At 44.0% G+C, this 16,501-nt stretch overlaps 1 protein-coding gene and 1 non-coding gene across 8 annotated transcripts in view; one reads left to right on the forward strand and one right to left on the reverse strand.

The window, feature by feature from the left end:
• Positions 1-16,501, reverse strand: part of MACF1 (microtubule actin crosslinking factor 1) — a 337,029-nt gene that overhangs the window by 299,867 nt on the left and 20,661 nt on the right. The gene's annotated exons all lie outside the window — the stretch shown is intronic.
• LOC138987365 (U2 spliceosomal RNA) lies at positions 8,355-8,541 on the forward strand. Its single transcript, XR_011463845.1, has one exon. It is a non-coding gene; the product is annotated as a U2 spliceosomal RNA (small nuclear RNA).

Below are 16,501 nucleotides of genomic sequence, written 5' to 3' on the forward strand. Positions count from 1 at the left end.
TTCAGATGAATATTGTCTTGGGACTTCGCTGGCAGTTTAGGAGTTAAGACTTTGCCTTCCAATGCAAGGGGTGTGGGTTCAATCCCTGGTCAGGGAGGTACAATCCCATGTGCCTGGCACCCAAAACAACGAAACATAAAACAGAAGCAACACTGTAACAAATTCAATAAAGACTTTAAAAATGATCCACATAAATACATGAATATTGTCTACACAAAGCAAAAATCATAATGAGTTTTTATTTACTCAATAAACACAACAAAAATACACTAAAACATTTGCATTAAAAATAAACGCTATGATAAAAATAAGTAATATATGTGTGCATCGAATATTAAAGCAGAGAAAAGAGAGTGGCTAATTCACTCACTCAAAAGAACTCAAAAAGTCATCAATAAGAACATAAGATTGGGAATGAGTAAGGAAGGGTAAGTTTTTCAAAAGAATAGATTTAGGAGGACTCTGCAGACAGACGCAAAAATGCGAGCCAGACAAATGAACTAGAAATGATTTGGAGTGTGAGTAAACGACATGCAGAGGTGCCTGAGTAGAGCAAAGGATGACAGCAAAGGGTCTAAAACAAGAGTCACAGCACGGAGCCAAAATGAGGAGAGACTGTGTCTTCTACTAAGAAATTTTGGCCTTATGCTAAACTGACTTAGAATCTACAGCCTCTCTCTCCTACAAAGCCCTTCCCAATGAAAGACTGCTTTCTAGAGGGCACAGAGGTAAATGTCACCTTTAGTAAATAAATAAAATAGATTAGGCTTTGAGACAAGACGAGATATGACCCACATGAAGAAGTAAAGGAGGAAGAGGCAGTTCCAAAGTAAGTTTGCTTTTTTAATTTTTTGGATTAGTCGCTAAGTCGTGTCCTACTCTTTTGCCACCCCATGGACTGTAACCCACCAGGCTCCTCTGTGCATGGGATTTCCCAGGCAAGAATACTGGAGTGGGTTGCCATTTCCTTCTCCCAGGGATCTTCTCCACCCAGGGATCAAATTTACAACTCCTGCATTGGTAGGCAGATCCTTTACCACTGAGCCACCACAGAAGCCCAGAGTAAGCCTGGCAATAAAAGAGAATGAAATCATGTCATTGTGGCAACATGGACTGACCTAGAGATTATCATTCTAAGTGAAGTCAGAAAGAGAAAGACAAATACCATACAATATTACCTAAATGCGGAATCTAGAATACGATACAAATAAACTTATTTACTAAACAGGAGCAGACTCACAGACATAGAATACAAACTTACGGTTACCAAAGGGGAAAGCAGAGTGGGAGAGGGATAAATGAGGAGTTTGTGATTAGCAGATACCAACTGGGTGTGTGCTTAGTTGCTCAGCTGTGTCCAACTCTTTGCGACCCCATGGCCTGTAGCCCGCTAGGCTCCTCTGCCCATGGGATTCTCCAGGCAAGAACGCTAGAGTGGGTTGCCATGCCCTCCTCCAGGGGATCTTCCCAAGCCAGGGATCAAACCTGGGTTTCCCACATTGCAGGCAGATTTTTTACCATCTGAGCCACCAGGGAAGCCCAGATACAAACTACCATACATAAAACAGGTAAACAACAAGGTCCTATTCTGTAGCACAGGGAACTACATTTAATATCCTATGACAGACCATAATGGAAAACAATATAAAAAAGAATAGACATGTATGTATATATATAAATAACTAAATCACTTGTATACCAGAAATTAACACAACACTATAACTCAACTATCCTTCAATTAAAAAAACAAACAAACAAACAAACAGTAAACCTGGCAAGGAAAAAGCAGAAAGAATACAAACTAAACTTAAAAGACCCTTTACCCTGACCAGTGAGACTGGAGAGAGAAAGACTTGAAAACATTCACCTTTTAATTTGTAGTGCTTAAGTTTACAATAAGCATGTATAATTTTGTAATCATAATGAGAGTTAGATAAGCATAGGAAGCCTGTGTGTTTTCCTCTTCAGTTCTAGATCAGTATTTTTTGTTTTAAAGTAACTCACAATGTCCCACACCTGACTAGGGCCCCTTGGCAAGACTGAAACCGCTAAGTAAGAAGTGCCAACTGAGGTCACAAGTCACACTCGCTTCCCCACTCACGAACAATAAGAACTCTAAAAAATGCGTAAAAGGTCACTTTCCTGGCCCTTCAGTCACTGTACTGTCAGAAGTAGGAGTTTTTAGAAAAGAGGAGGCTCGGGCCAAGCAGTTCTATTCAAGGAAATGAAGGGAAAGTATAATGTGGTGGTTAAGAGCAGGAGTTCTGTTGCCCCACAGAGTTATATTTCTAGATGTGACCTTGGGCAAGTTATTTCACTGGCTTGAATTTCATTTTCCTCCTCTGTGGTGGTGGTTTAGTCTGTATGCCATGTCCAACTCCTGCGACCCCATGGACTGTAGCCTGCCAGGCTCCTCTGTCCATGGGATTCTCCAGACAAGAATACTGAAATGGGCTGCCATTTCCTTCTCCAGGGGATCTTCCCAACCCAGGAATCAAACCTGGGTCTCCTGCATTGCAGGCAGATTCTTTACCAACTGAGCTACAAGTGCCTACACTTTCTCCTCTGTAAAATGGTAATAATGATATCTATTTTATGAGGTTGTTATGAGAATTAAATGGGCTAGTGTATATAAAGTGCTTAACACAGTCCCTGGCACATGGTAAAAATTCAACTAATGGGAGCTATTATTATTAATCCATTCAGTTCATTAAAAAAAAAAAAAATCCTACAATGCTATGTACCAGATCCATTTCCCCTCTCTTTCCTAAATGATGCCAAAAGCAAGATGTAGAATTAGCAGGACAGAGGGTGACCCTGGGTTCTTCCTGGGTCCCTACCAAAAGAATCGTAGTGAAGAGAGGGAAGATGGCGGAAAGACGGTGAAAGACTCAACATGGCTGACTTTCAAGATAGAGGAAGAGTCTGGGAGCCACAGGGAGCAGGTGGCCCTCAGAAGCCGGGGAAAAAACTTTTAAGGCTGAAAATCACTGCTCTGCTCGCATGAAAACTTCCTATTGACTTTGAGAGGTAAAGGAGGATTTCAAACCATTATCTGGCACAAAGATGGGCAGTAACCAAACAGCATGGGAGACTCCTCAGTCAGAACCCGTTCCGGTACCTGCAGACAAACATCAACTCTGCATGATCAGGTGACTCTGAAACTCTTTCAAACTGATATATACACATTACCATATATAAAATAGCTAGCTAGTGGGAACCTTCTATAAAGCACAGGAAGCTCAGCTCAGTGCTCTGTGATGAATTAGGTGGACTGGGGTGGAGGGAGGTCCCAGAGGGAGGAGATGTGTATGTATGCACATTTATAAAGTTTAAAAAAAAAATGTTAGTAATAAATTCTCAGAGACAAGCAGAAGTTAATTTCATACATTCTTCTCTCCAGGTTACAAGTAGCTAAACAAACTGTTGTTTGAATTGTGTCCCCCGAAAGATGTTTAAGTCCTAACTCACAGCACCTGTGAATGTGACTTTATTTGGAAACACGGGCTTTACAAATGATTAAATTAAGATGAGATCCTCAGGGTGAACTCTAACCCAGTATAAGACTGGTTTTCTTATAAAAAGACAGACACATACGAATGGTGTAAAAGCACAGAGAGACAAGCCACCTGCAAGCCAAGGAATGCCTGAGGCTGCTAGAAGCTGGGCAAAAGGCCTGGAAGATTCTCCCTCACAGGCCTCCGAAGCAGTCAATCCTGCGGACACACCCTGATTTCCGATATCTAGCTTCCAGAACTGTAAGACAGTAAATTTTTGTTGTTTAACACATTATTGACTGGGGAATTTTTGCAGAAAACTAATGCCGGTGGCCAGCAATTTGTTATGTAAGTGAATACTGAAACATCTCTGGCCAATAATGTTTAGGTAACAAAGGATGTATTAATACATCTCTGGTCAATAATGCGTTAAGCCATTCAGTTTGTGGTACTTAGCTATGGCAGCCCCGGGAAAGCAGTACACCATTTTTTTTTAATTGGCATTTATCCTACTTTAATGGGGCTTCCCTGGTGGCTCAGTGGTAAAGAATCCACCTGCCAATGCAGGAGATATGGGTTAGATCCCTGGGTGGGGAAGATCCCCCGGAGAAGGAAATGGCAGCTCACTCTAGTATTCTTGCCTAGGAAATACCATGGACAGAGGAGCCTGGTGGGCTAGGGTCCATGGGGTCGCAAGAGAGTCAGACATGACTTAGTGACTAAACAAGAATAACTGCTGATAAACTACATATTTTTTAAGCAAATTTTAATTTAAAATCAAAGGTGGATTACTTAAAAATGACAGGACCTGGCTATTTATACACTTTTTTCCCCCAACAATGAAAATACTACTATGGGAAAAAGACACTAGGCCCAATATAGATTCTTACTCCTTTTGAACCTAGTGATCCAGGACTAGGTTTTGAATCTGCTTCCTTAACCATCCCCGGATATAAAGAAAGAAGGAAAGCAAACTCTTGCACATTATCCACTGTGTGCCTCATGGATATTTGGTGCTAATACACATTATCTTATTCAAATTTCATAAATCCCTGCATGGTATGAACTATCTCCCCATTACTAGTGAGGAAATAAATGTTTAGAAAGGTTAAGGAAGTTACCCAACATCATACAGCCAGAAAGTGGCTGAGCCAAGATTCCAACCCCTTGTTTTTAACTAAACCAACCTGCTTCAGCAAGTACTTTTGAACCAATTAACAATCTTTTATTAATTTCAAGCACTGTATGTTGAGTGAATTAATAAAGAGACTTTATAAATCCCATCTATTTCTCCCATTTTTACATAAGGAAACTGGCCCAAAGAAGTAAATTGACTTGACCAGAATCACAAATTAGTTAGTATCAGAATTAGGTACCCAACCCGTCTCCTGATTTCCATTACATCCCATAAATTTGAGGACAACAGCAATACATGAAAACAGAGAGCACGGATGCTAGAAACTGACTGCTGCTGCTGCTGCCAAGTCGCTTCAGTCGTGTCCGACTCTGTGCGACCCCAGAGACGGCAGCCCACCAGGCTTTCCCGTCCCTAGGATTCTCCAGGCAAGAACACTGGAGTGGGTTGCCATTTCCTTCTCCAATGCATGAAAGTGAAAAGTGAAAGGGAAGTCGCTCAGTCGTGTCCGATTCTAGCAACCCCATGGACTGCAGCCCACCAGGCTCCTCTGTCCATGGGATTTTCTAGGCAAAAGTACTGGAGTGGAGTGCCACCTCAGTTCAAACCTTGGCTCTGCAATTTACCAACTGTGTGATTTGGGCAAGTCACTTTACCTCTCTGTTTGGTTTCCTTACCTGAAAATGGAGATCCTGTCTTACATCACTACTCTAAGGACTGAATGAATAAAGACACACATAAATTTTTGTGCCTGGAATATTAATACATGTTATATTTGTTAACTGCTTCTGCTCCAACTATTATTAAATAATGCTAAGTAAAACATCAAAGAGGATACATATACTGACTGTAGTTTTATTAAACTGCAGACAAATGCACTCATTGAGAGATAGAGAGGGAAACGAGAAATAGGCTCTTTGTTCCTGTAAATTTGCCTAATTCAGTTATTAGCAATAACATTTATTTTTTACTCTGTACCAGGCTCAGTATTTGATATGTTACAGACAATACTAAATTTCATTAAATCTAAGACACCATCAACTGCAAAAAGAATCAGTATTTCATTTACTCTCCCCAGCAGCCCATTGAAGTAGAGAGTTCCCTTATTTTGCAGATAAGAAGCTGAGACATAGAGAGGTTAAAGAATTCATCCAAGGTCACACAGCTATTCAATGGCCAAACCAGGTCTCAATCCCAGATCTATCAGACTCCAAAATCCCTTACACTGAACTGCTTTATTACCAACTTGGTGCTGTTCAAATTTTTCATGGAATCACCTGGGAATCTCGCTAAAATAAAAACTGATTTATAGGTGGGGGTGGAGCCTAACACTGTGCATTTCTAACCAGCTCCCAGGTGCTGTGGATGCTGCTAGCCCTGGATCACCAAGTCTCTAACTATTCTGCTTCCATTACAATTCTTCCTCCTCCTGGGTCTCCATTCCCAGCTGGGCAATCAGCTAATGAAAAGGACTTTAACTCCCAAAAGACAGAGGAACCTCCTAATTAAGTCTTTGTTTCTCTGCCACCTTCCCTGCTCCTTCCTCTCCCCTCCTGGGCCCCACTCTCTTTTCTAAGGCAGGCTACACAAAGCTACGGAGAGGAAGCTAATAGGGAGTTCAAAATGAATGGCTGGGGAACCTAAGGGGATTTCTAACAAAAACAATGTTAACCTTATGCTTGGATGATCTGGGGTGACAAGGTACCACCTCAAAGTCCACATGTGACTCTGAAAGGTGAGTGAAAGCTCCTGGAGTAAACTGGAAACTAAGGATTATTTACTCCCATCATTTCTCCAAAGATAATGGGTGTGACCTCTCCCCACCCCCACTCTCAGTTTAGGTCTCTGAGCAACACAGGTAATTACGGTCTGCCTACTTACTACAGAAACAGCTAGCTTCAATCAGGTGCAGTCCTCTCTCCTGCTCTACCTGGCCTACATTTTTTAGGTATTGTCTTTGTTTGTGCTCTTTGTGCTTATGAACACTACCAAACACATTCAGAAGTGCCGCACTGGCCTGAGCCTTCCTATAGTGGTCCTGGGTGCCTAGGTTAGAAAACAAGTCCGAAATTCAGTTCTGTGTGATGTAATTGAATGGCGGGCTAGCATTACCCAGAGCATGGGATTGTTTTTTGACTCAAGAGCTCCACAGACCCCTCTCTGTCACCACGATCCCTCCCTCTATTCCATGGGGTTGGCTTATGGAAAACAATTCTGAATACTCATTGGAAGGACTGATGCTGAAGTTGAAACTCCAGTACTTTGGCACCTGATGTGAAGAACTGACTCACTGGAAAAGACCCTGATGCTGGGAAAGATTGAAAGCAGGAGGAGAAGGGGATGACAGGATGAGATGGTTGGATGGTATCACCGTCTGGATGGACATGAGTTTGAGCAAGCTCCAGGAGTTGGTTGATGGACAGGGAAGCCTGGAGTGCTGCAGGCCATGGGATTGCAGAGTCAGACGTGACTGAGCGACTGAACTGAACTAAACTGAAACAATCCTGAATATTCAATGGAAAGACTGATGCTGAAGCTCCAGTACTTTGGCCACTTGATGTACAGAGCCAATTCACTGGAAAAGACCCTGATGCTATGAAAGATTGAGGGCAGAAGGAGAAGGGGGTGGCAGAGAATGAGATGGGTAAATACCATCACCAATTCACTGGACATGAATCTGAGCAAACTCTGGGAGATGGCGAAGGACTGGGGAACCTGGTGTGCTGTAGTCCATGGGGTCCCAAAGAGTCAGCACAGCATAAGGACTGAACAACAGCAATAAACAGTACTGCAACTCTATTTGAGCAAATCAAATCAGACCATTTTCAAGAGCAGTCTGACTTGAAAATCTTAAGTTGCTTTAAAGCAACTTAGACTACAAAACCAAAATTTAAGGTAAGAGGGCCTCCTGCCCAGTGGAGTTCACCAGGCCTGAGTACAAAAACCTAGTTCAGCTGCTTACCAGCATGTGACCCTCAGGGAACTTACTCAGGTTCCTTAAGCTTTGGCCTCCTCATCTGCAATATCCACCAATATCACTGGACTGTCACAGGATGCTACTTGTGACGATTAAATGAGATAAAGCACCTAGCATTCAGGGTTTAATATGTATTAGTTTCCTCTCCCCACCCCTGCTCACAGGGATACACAGTCAAGCCGATAATGTGCATCTGTTCCAAATCACATAAAGGAACTGTGTTTAGGCATGGTTTCATTAAAAAAAAAGAAAGAAAGAAAAATCGCCACTCGCCTGGTGAGATCTGGCTCTGGCACCAGTTAGTTACATGACCTTGGACAAGTTACTAACACTTTTCCATTCCTCATTTCATTTCCTTCCAAGAAACAAGAGTGAGCTCAACTGATCATTTCCAGTTCATTCATTTGACAAATATTTATTGAGTACCTTACTCAATGGTAAAGAACCTGCCTGCCAACACAGGAGATGCAGGCTCGATCCCTGGGTCAGGAAGATCCCCTGGAGAAGCAAAATGGCAACCTACTCCAGTATTCTTGCCTGGAGAATCCCATGGACAGAGGAGCCTGGCGGGGGTCCTAGGGGTTGCAAAGAATTGGACACAACTAACTGACTAAACAACAGCATACACCAGACACTCTTCTGGGTACTAGGAATACAAGAGTTAATAAATAAAAACATGCAGGAACTTCCGCTCTGCCTTTAGACAAATATATAAACAAGAGGAAGCAGCTAATAACAGCAACAAATATCTTCTGCCTTTATTAGCTCCTTTAAAATTGCCCACACTTACCAGTTTAATATCTGATACGCCCTCTATCCAAGGACAATATATTAAATGGATTTTTGGAGCAGGGAGTTGGGATACGAGATTGCTCCATCCACTCCTAGCTCTGACCTGATACTGCAGTACCTCCAAGAACGGTGCACCCCCTCAGGGGGAAAAAAGTGGTGCAGAAAAGTGGATTTTAGTTGGTCTGCCATGGAGAACTAGGACTTTGGCCTTTGGTCTTTCTGACTCTTGCTTTTCACTACAGCTTGTGTGTAACTGCACAGGCACCCTCTGAGAAACACGTAGGGATGGTTTTTCAGAGCTTTTTTTTCTTTTACCACCCGAAACAGAGACAAAAAAAAAACGTCCACACTATCTTCTCTTACTAACATACCACCCGATGTGAACAGTTTTACAGTTTTGGGAAGTTTTTTCAGGTAGAAGTTTGAAGTAAGAGCAAAGTCGGAGTAAAGAGCAATCACAGCAGTACTGGTAAGAGATAAGGCTCTGAACTCATATATTAGCAGTGGCACTGGAGGAGATGAGCGGTGGAGAGTCACAGGAGACAGAATCCATGGGACTTGTTGAAAGCCTGGTCGCCTGGGCAGGATGCAGGAGAGGGAGGAGACCTGCATGAAGCCAGATTCCTGGCTTGGACACCTGGATGGGTGAGGAAGACATTCAGCTGAGCGGGGGACCCAGGAAGTGAAGTAGGTCTGGGAGCAGGGAGGGGGACAATGATGCCCATTTGGACATATCAAGTTTGAGATGTCTGTGGGACAATCGTATGGAAAAACCCATTGCAGGTACTGTAAGTTGTTGGAAGAACAAAGAAATATAACCACTACCAATATTTGCAAAGTGGTTCACTTTTTTCAAGTATTGATACATCACATCCATCTCATTTGACACAACCTACACCCTGAACAAGATCATAATTAGGTTGAGAAGTTCAAACAAATACATACAAAAAGTTAACTAACAACAACAACAACAACAAAACGAAAGAAATGCTACAAGGCAGTTTTGGTTTATGATGAGTTGCAAGAAAAACACTTGTTATACTTAAACCACTAATCAAATCCTCACTCAACTTTCTAATCTCTGGAGCTTTTATTTCTTCAACTTTCCATATTATCACAAGCCTATCTGCTGAAGGCATTACACATCTTTACAAGCCCGAAAGTGAGATGTGATCAAGAGGAAGAGGCGGGAGAGGAAAGAAGGCAGAGACTGTGGCTCTGCTTTTAGACAAAGACAGAGGGAAGCAGCCAACAGCAGCAACAGGGACGGCAGGCTGCCTCTCCCCCAGGGCAGTGCCCCCATGCCCACCCAGACTTACTAACAGACCGCCTGTGCCCACAGCTACAGCGGCTACTGCCTCTTATCCCTTCTCAATGGCATGTTCATGCCAGGGCCTCCACTGCCTCACCCCAGGAGCCGCCCACAGGATGATGCAAGAGAGGAGGCCTGCGAGATGGGAATCTAATGCTCCCTCTAAAGCTTTCCCTCCCACAGGCAGGTGGAGGGAAATTCCAGCCCCTCACAGACACCCATTCTTCTAATAAAGGCAGCACTACATGAAGAGTGTTATGATACTAATTAAAAATAACAACAATAAAAACAATGAATCAGTCCTCTGGGAGAGGTGAGGATCTCAAAGCACCCCGCCTAAACTAGTCTGGTCCGCTCTCCTTTTGGGAAACTAACCAACAGAGGCTGGGATGGGTCCTACATTCCGATGCCCAGAGGTGCCCCAGACCAGGCCAGACCAGTTTCTTTCCAATCCAACAGCAACCCCATGGCTCATTTCTAGTGTCTGCAGAAGGTCAGGGATGAATTTCCTCATGTTACAATTGTACAGGGAACCCAAGTGTTCCAGATGGTCTCCTGCCTACCACTCCAGCCACAGGCCACAGAGAGCAGGGGGCGCAGTTAGGATCCTGACCTGGCTGTATGGAGAGGGAACATGGAAATAAGGTTCTGCACGACTGGAAAGGGCACTGAGAGAAACGGCCTGACACCAAAGGGCCACGGACAGCCGCTCCCTGTCACTCTGCTTGGAACAGAAGATAAGCTTGACTCTGTCAAACCCCTCTCCCTCTGGACTAGGTCTCTTTTTAGGAGAATTTCTATTGGGAAAATGATAGCTAAAAAAGGAGTAACCATCTATTATGTGTTCAACTGCTTATCCTTTCTTTATTGTCTGTCATTTGTAACATCCACTGTATACTTCCATTCCTGGGGGGCAGATAGAGGGTTTATGAACTCCACTTATTCAGTGGTAGATACTGTGCTACATTCACAGAGGCTCCTAACAGAGGCATTTTTTGGCTGATGGTGATGACAAGGCTAGCAGAGGGTGATCATACATGTAAAGCAGCATCCCCTGGAGTGATCCACCGCGTTTTGTGAAAGGAGAGGCAAGGAACAAACAAGCGTGCACACACACACCTCCTGCAGGACTCAGAAACTGTACTGGATCAGCCAAACCAGGGACTGAAATGAGATCAAAGATTCTCCAAATTAGTGGAGACACACCTTCCACTCCCAGGGATGACTCACATCAAGTTTACCCAATATAGAGTCCAAATTTACAAAACGAAGAACAGAAAACAAGTCACACTGTGGAGAACATACCAGTTAACAACTACATCAGAGAACATCACAGGGGGAAGACCTAAGTCAATTCTGAAGGGGACCTAATACACCAGGAAATACCCTCTACACTAAAGGTAAAAAACCCAAGCAAGCAAAGGACAAAGGGAAGGGTAACTAATACTCTTTGTAGATATAAAGGTCAGATAAACTCTGAAGGACACTATCATGATTTGAAAAATTGTGATTATATTGACCTTCCCTGGTGATTATATATTAACCTTCCCTGGTGGCTCAGATGTATAGAGTCTGCCTGCAATGCAGGAGATGCGGGTTTGATCCCTGTGTTGGAAAGATCTCCTGGAGAAGGAAATGGCAAACCCACTCCAATATTCTTGCCCGGAAAATCCTACGGACAGAAGAGCCTGGCAGGCTACAGTCCATGTGGTGACAAAGAGTCAGACATGACTGAGCGACTTCACTTTGACTATACTGAACCTGCTAAGGTAAGGCAGGGGAGGTTCTGAGTCATGAGAACAAATCCATCACGTCCGCTGCCTGCCTGCCAAAATCAACAAAAAGGAGGCTGCGTCCTCCACAATAGCCACTCTGTTTAGTCTTGCAAAGAACCCGGACTTCACAAGCCTGGTCCAAACAGAATAGGAAATACTAATCCTGCAGTCTTCATAGAAAGCACCAATGTTCCTGAGCTCAACTGCCCTGGGGAGAGTAAGCGAGGCTAGCTCATGAGGACTCCCACAACAGACAGTGAGACGAGTATTAAAGACCACAGGGGAGAAAAGCCTCCCTCTTTGTCAAGAGTCAAGATGCTCCTAACTGCAAAAGTCAGATTAAGTCAACAAATAGAGAAAAAATCAATTCCTGCCCTGTACTTTACTAAATGATAGAAAAGAATATACAAGTTACATAAGGTTCTGAAAGACTTTAAAATTTTCCTAGGGGCACAAAATAAAAGTCAGAAAATAATATAAACAATCAATAACCAAGCAGATGTTACGTTTTCTTAGAAAGACCCCTGATTCTGTGCATATGTGCTTAGTCGCTCAGTTGTCTCCAAGCCTTTGCAACCCCATAGACTGTAGTCTGCCAGGCTCCTCTGTCCATGGGATTCTCCAGGCAAGAATATTGGAGTGGGTCGCCATGCCCTCCTACAGGGGATTTTTCCTACCCAGGGACAGAACCCAGGTCTCCCACATTGCAAGCAGATTCTTTACCATCTGAGCCACCAGGGAAGCCCAAGAATACTGGAGTGGGTAACCTATCCCTTCTCCAGGGGATCTTCCCAAACTAGGAATCGAACCAGGGTCTCCTGCATTGCAAGTGGATTCTTTACCAGCTGAGCTACCAAGGAAGCCCCCCACCCCACCCAACCCCCGTTCTGTAAAGACCCTTTATTCTTCCATCAAACCTACACTGGAAAACTTGGATCCCAGATCAATCCACCTGTCTGCTCTCTCAGTGTCTAGACTCAGGTTGTTGAGTGCTTCTGGGGTTAGAGGGAGAGAATGAACACACCTGGGCAAGCATGCGCACACACACACAGACGCACAACCCCTACTCTCAGCAGACAACTTCACCCCCTACTTCCAGAGAGAATAGAATCCATCAGGAGAAATTCCCTAGCCTCTAATCAACCAGCTCGGCCACCTGCATTCTTGCCTTCCTCCATCTTTCTCATCAGACACATTCCTCTTCGGACTCTGGATCTCATGCTTTCATCAATTATTCTCTTCCTCCCTTGAATTTTATTCTTTCCTCTGCTGACTCTTCCCAAACAGTACTTAAACTTAATTCCATGTTAATGTTTAATTCTGTGTTACAGTTAACAAGCAAAATGCCCTCCACCCCTACATCCCCCTCTAACTAGTCTGGGCCTTCCTCCTCTCTGCTTCATCCAAGTCCAGGTTTCCAAACCTACTTCTCATTCACTCCCCAACCCACTGCTTTCTGGACTATACTTTCCATACTGCCATTGAAAATGCTCCAGGACAAGGTGACCTTTCTAACAGAGGAGAAAGTCTTGCTTGACCTCTAAATAATCTGACACGGTGTGACACAACTTCCTTCTTGAACTCAGGTCTCCCCTCTTCGTCCTACATCTCTGGGCGCTCACTTTCGGTGGACAATTTCCTTCACGGGATCCTCTTCCTCTGGTCCCCAAGCCACCCTCTCCTTGGAGTTCCCCAGGGTTTTTGTCTCTCAGTGTACACGCACTCGCTCAGCAACCTCCTGGTCCGTCCACTCCTATCTAGAGCCCTCCTGAGCCCCACATCCTATAGGTGCCCTCCGGCAGGGCACCTCTACCGGCGCCCCTCAGAAACCCCAACTTCAACACAACCAAAGCGGAACTCAGTACCATCCCCTGCGCCAGCACTGCCACCAGTCCCCACAAATAGCCTTCCTCTCCTTAGATCCCGATTTTAGTTAATGACACCACCCACCCACACAGAAGCCTGCAAGTCATCCTAGGTTCTCCCCTCTCACACCACATCCAGTTAGTCAACAAAACCCATGGATTTTACCCCTTAACATTTCTTGATTTGTCCACTTCACATTGCTATGTCCACACCTTAGTTTAAACTCTAATCACTCGTAAATCACTCTAACAGCCGCCTAACTGGTCTGTCATTAGCCTTGCCCCTCTCCAGTCCTCTGTCACAACTCTGCTACAGCAGGGGTATTTCTAAAGTGTAAATCCAATCCTAGTCTTCCTTGCCTAAGATCCTTCAATGGCTCCCCAAAGCCTGTAGGGTGAGGTCTAAACTCTCTGCAGTATGGCAGAGAATCAGTCAACATTCCAGCCCTGCCCACTCTTCCTACCTCATCTCTTCTCCTCCCCTCACATCCTCCACTCCACCCTTAACTAAGATCCCATGTTTCCTCTCCTAAGGCTCTCCACCCCTCCTCCTGTTCATGCTGCCCAGAACGCCCTTCACCTGAACTTTCTGCCCAGAGTCCTGACTTCTCCAGGTGGCAAGTCAGTCACTCCCCCTTGGATGCCTCCCTGGCCCTCCCCACTTGGCCGTCATGGGCACCCCTTTTCACGCCCATGGCACTAGACTCATGCTCACTAGCACTCCCTGCAATGGAAGGTCATTGTCAGTCCACCAAAATGTCTTCCCTGTTAGACCGTAAGGTCAAAGAGATGCAAAGACATTATCTTTGTTCCTTCAACACTTCGCCTACTGCCTAGTTCGGAGCAGATATTCAATAAAGGATTATTGGACCTTCCCTGGTGGCCCAGAGGTTAAGACTCGTGCTTCCACTGCAGGGCATGGGTTCAATCCCTAGTTGGGGAACTAAGATCCCACTGCCACACGATGTGGCTAATAAATAAGCACTAGTTAAATGAACGAATGGATCCTCCAAACAACCCCTGACACTCTGGGAGATTAGCACTTTAAGATATAATGGAAGATTTTAGAAGGGATTTAAGAGGATTTCTTATGCAATTCTCAGCAGGTGTTCCTGGAAGCATACATTGAAGGTTGTCAGAGGATGGGAAGAGTGTGTGTCCGGGGCACTCAGCATTGCTAATTTAAGTGAGACGTAATGACCAAGAAACCCAATCTTGAGCCTTAGGTTCAAACACACAGCCCTATCTAACAAGTTCAGATGGACTAAAATCTTTAGAAGAAGATTTTTAAACAAGAAAAAACATTTTGCTTTGGAATAGCCCTGGAACAAGTGATAGTTAATTCTTTTCAAGACAAAATCTTCTAGAAGAGTTAACAATGTTGGTACAGTATCTAACCTTAGGTCCCTGTGCATGCTAAGTCACTTCAGTCATGTCGGGTTCTGTGCGACCCTATGGACTACACCCCGCCAGGCTCCTCTGTCCATGGTGATTCTTCAGGCAAGAATACAGGAGTGGGTTGCCATGCCCTTCTCCAGGGGATCTTCCCAACTCAGGGATGGAACCCATGTTTCTTTTGTCAATGCCACCTGGGAAGCCCTGCCCAGAATGTCTCTCAAACAGGCCCCTCCTTCTTTAATCTAACCTTAATCTAACCTCTTGACTCAACTGCAACAGTGACATGCAAGAGAGTCAATCTCCACTCTCATTCATCATTTACAGTCACTACACTAATCCTGTCCATTGCATAAAACTCAGGCTCCCCATATGAACGTTCAGGACCTTCTTTCCCTCGATCCCTAATCTTAATGTTATTTTTCAACGCTAAGTGCCCCCATCTTCCAGTTAACACACTCCCCAATAGAGTATCTGCTTATAGCTGCTAGTAGAATGCAGTGTACAAAAGTGACCTTATTCACTGTTGAAGACCCACTGAAAAACATGGCCAAAAAAAAATTCCTTCCTACATATCTCAATTCAACATGCTCCTGCAGGTTGAAACCATCTGAACTTCAACAGACACTTCAAGCAAGCTTGTTCTTTTACCCACACAAAGGAATTGTTTACCTTTCTGAATAAAAACGATGAGAGAAATTTGCTATGTTAAGAGGCAACAACAGTACATCTGGCAAAGCCCTTGCCCAAGAGAAAGATGCTGACTGACCAATTCATTAACTTGTCCTAGGCAACAGCCCAAATCAACCCTGATAACTAGCACATCCTGATGACTGACACATAGTCCTGCAGAAGAAAGCAGTCCTGAACAGTGAAAGAAAAATAAGTGTTAGGGCCCCACGAAAGCAGACTCACAATCTGACACAAAATTTACGGAGCCAGAAGCAAGCTAAGGGTATGAGATCCCAGGCTGCTAAAAAGGGCCTATTCTTGAGAGTTGTGTTCTCTCCAGCTAGAGCACATCTATCTGCAGGTAGGCCTGCCTTTCCACATTCTCCACCCATACACAGAAGGCATATAACCCAAAGCTCTACTTACTGCTCTGTATTTTTTTTAAATCATTTTCTGCATTAAGCACACACAACTTGTACAATATGAAAAGAAAATTATCTTAAAATATGACTTGAAAGTGCTGCCAAGATTGCCCTTTCTCTTGAGAGAAATTCTCTGCCAATGGACCACATGCAAAACAAGTATGAAAAGTCCCTACTCTGTAAGAATATAAAATCTCATTAGGGAAACAATTCAAACAGACATGAGGCAATGCAAGAATAACACAAAACAGTATATAGTTAAAAGACTAATTAGGAGGCAGACATTCCAGGAGATCAGTGAAGGGAGAGATCAATTTCTGATAGAGGAACGGGAAAAAGCCACATGGAGGACACAGGCCTTGTGCTTAGCGCTAATAAGGAGAGATAAGATGTGAAGAATCAAAGAGAAAGGGAGCAGGCATCCCAGGAAGAGAGAACATGAAGGCACAGGGGCAGGTATGAGGACCTGAGGGAACGATTACTGAGACCTGCCCAAATGAAGCACAGAGCTATCACAGTGGAGAGAATTAGCTGTGCAAGACAAGTCAAATTATGGACGTCCAAATAAACCGGAGACAAAGACTCAGAAATTCAGTGTAATTTATTCTAGGAACTGAGAAGTTCTGGAAGAAAAAGATAGTATTTTACTAGAAGTAACA

The sequence above is a fragment of the Bos mutus genome, chromosome 3 (assembly GCF_027580195.1).
Source record: "Bos mutus isolate GX-2022 chromosome 3, NWIPB_WYAK_1.1, whole genome shotgun sequence".
Lineage (NCBI taxonomy): Eukaryota > Metazoa > Chordata > Mammalia > Artiodactyla > Bovidae > Bos > Bos mutus.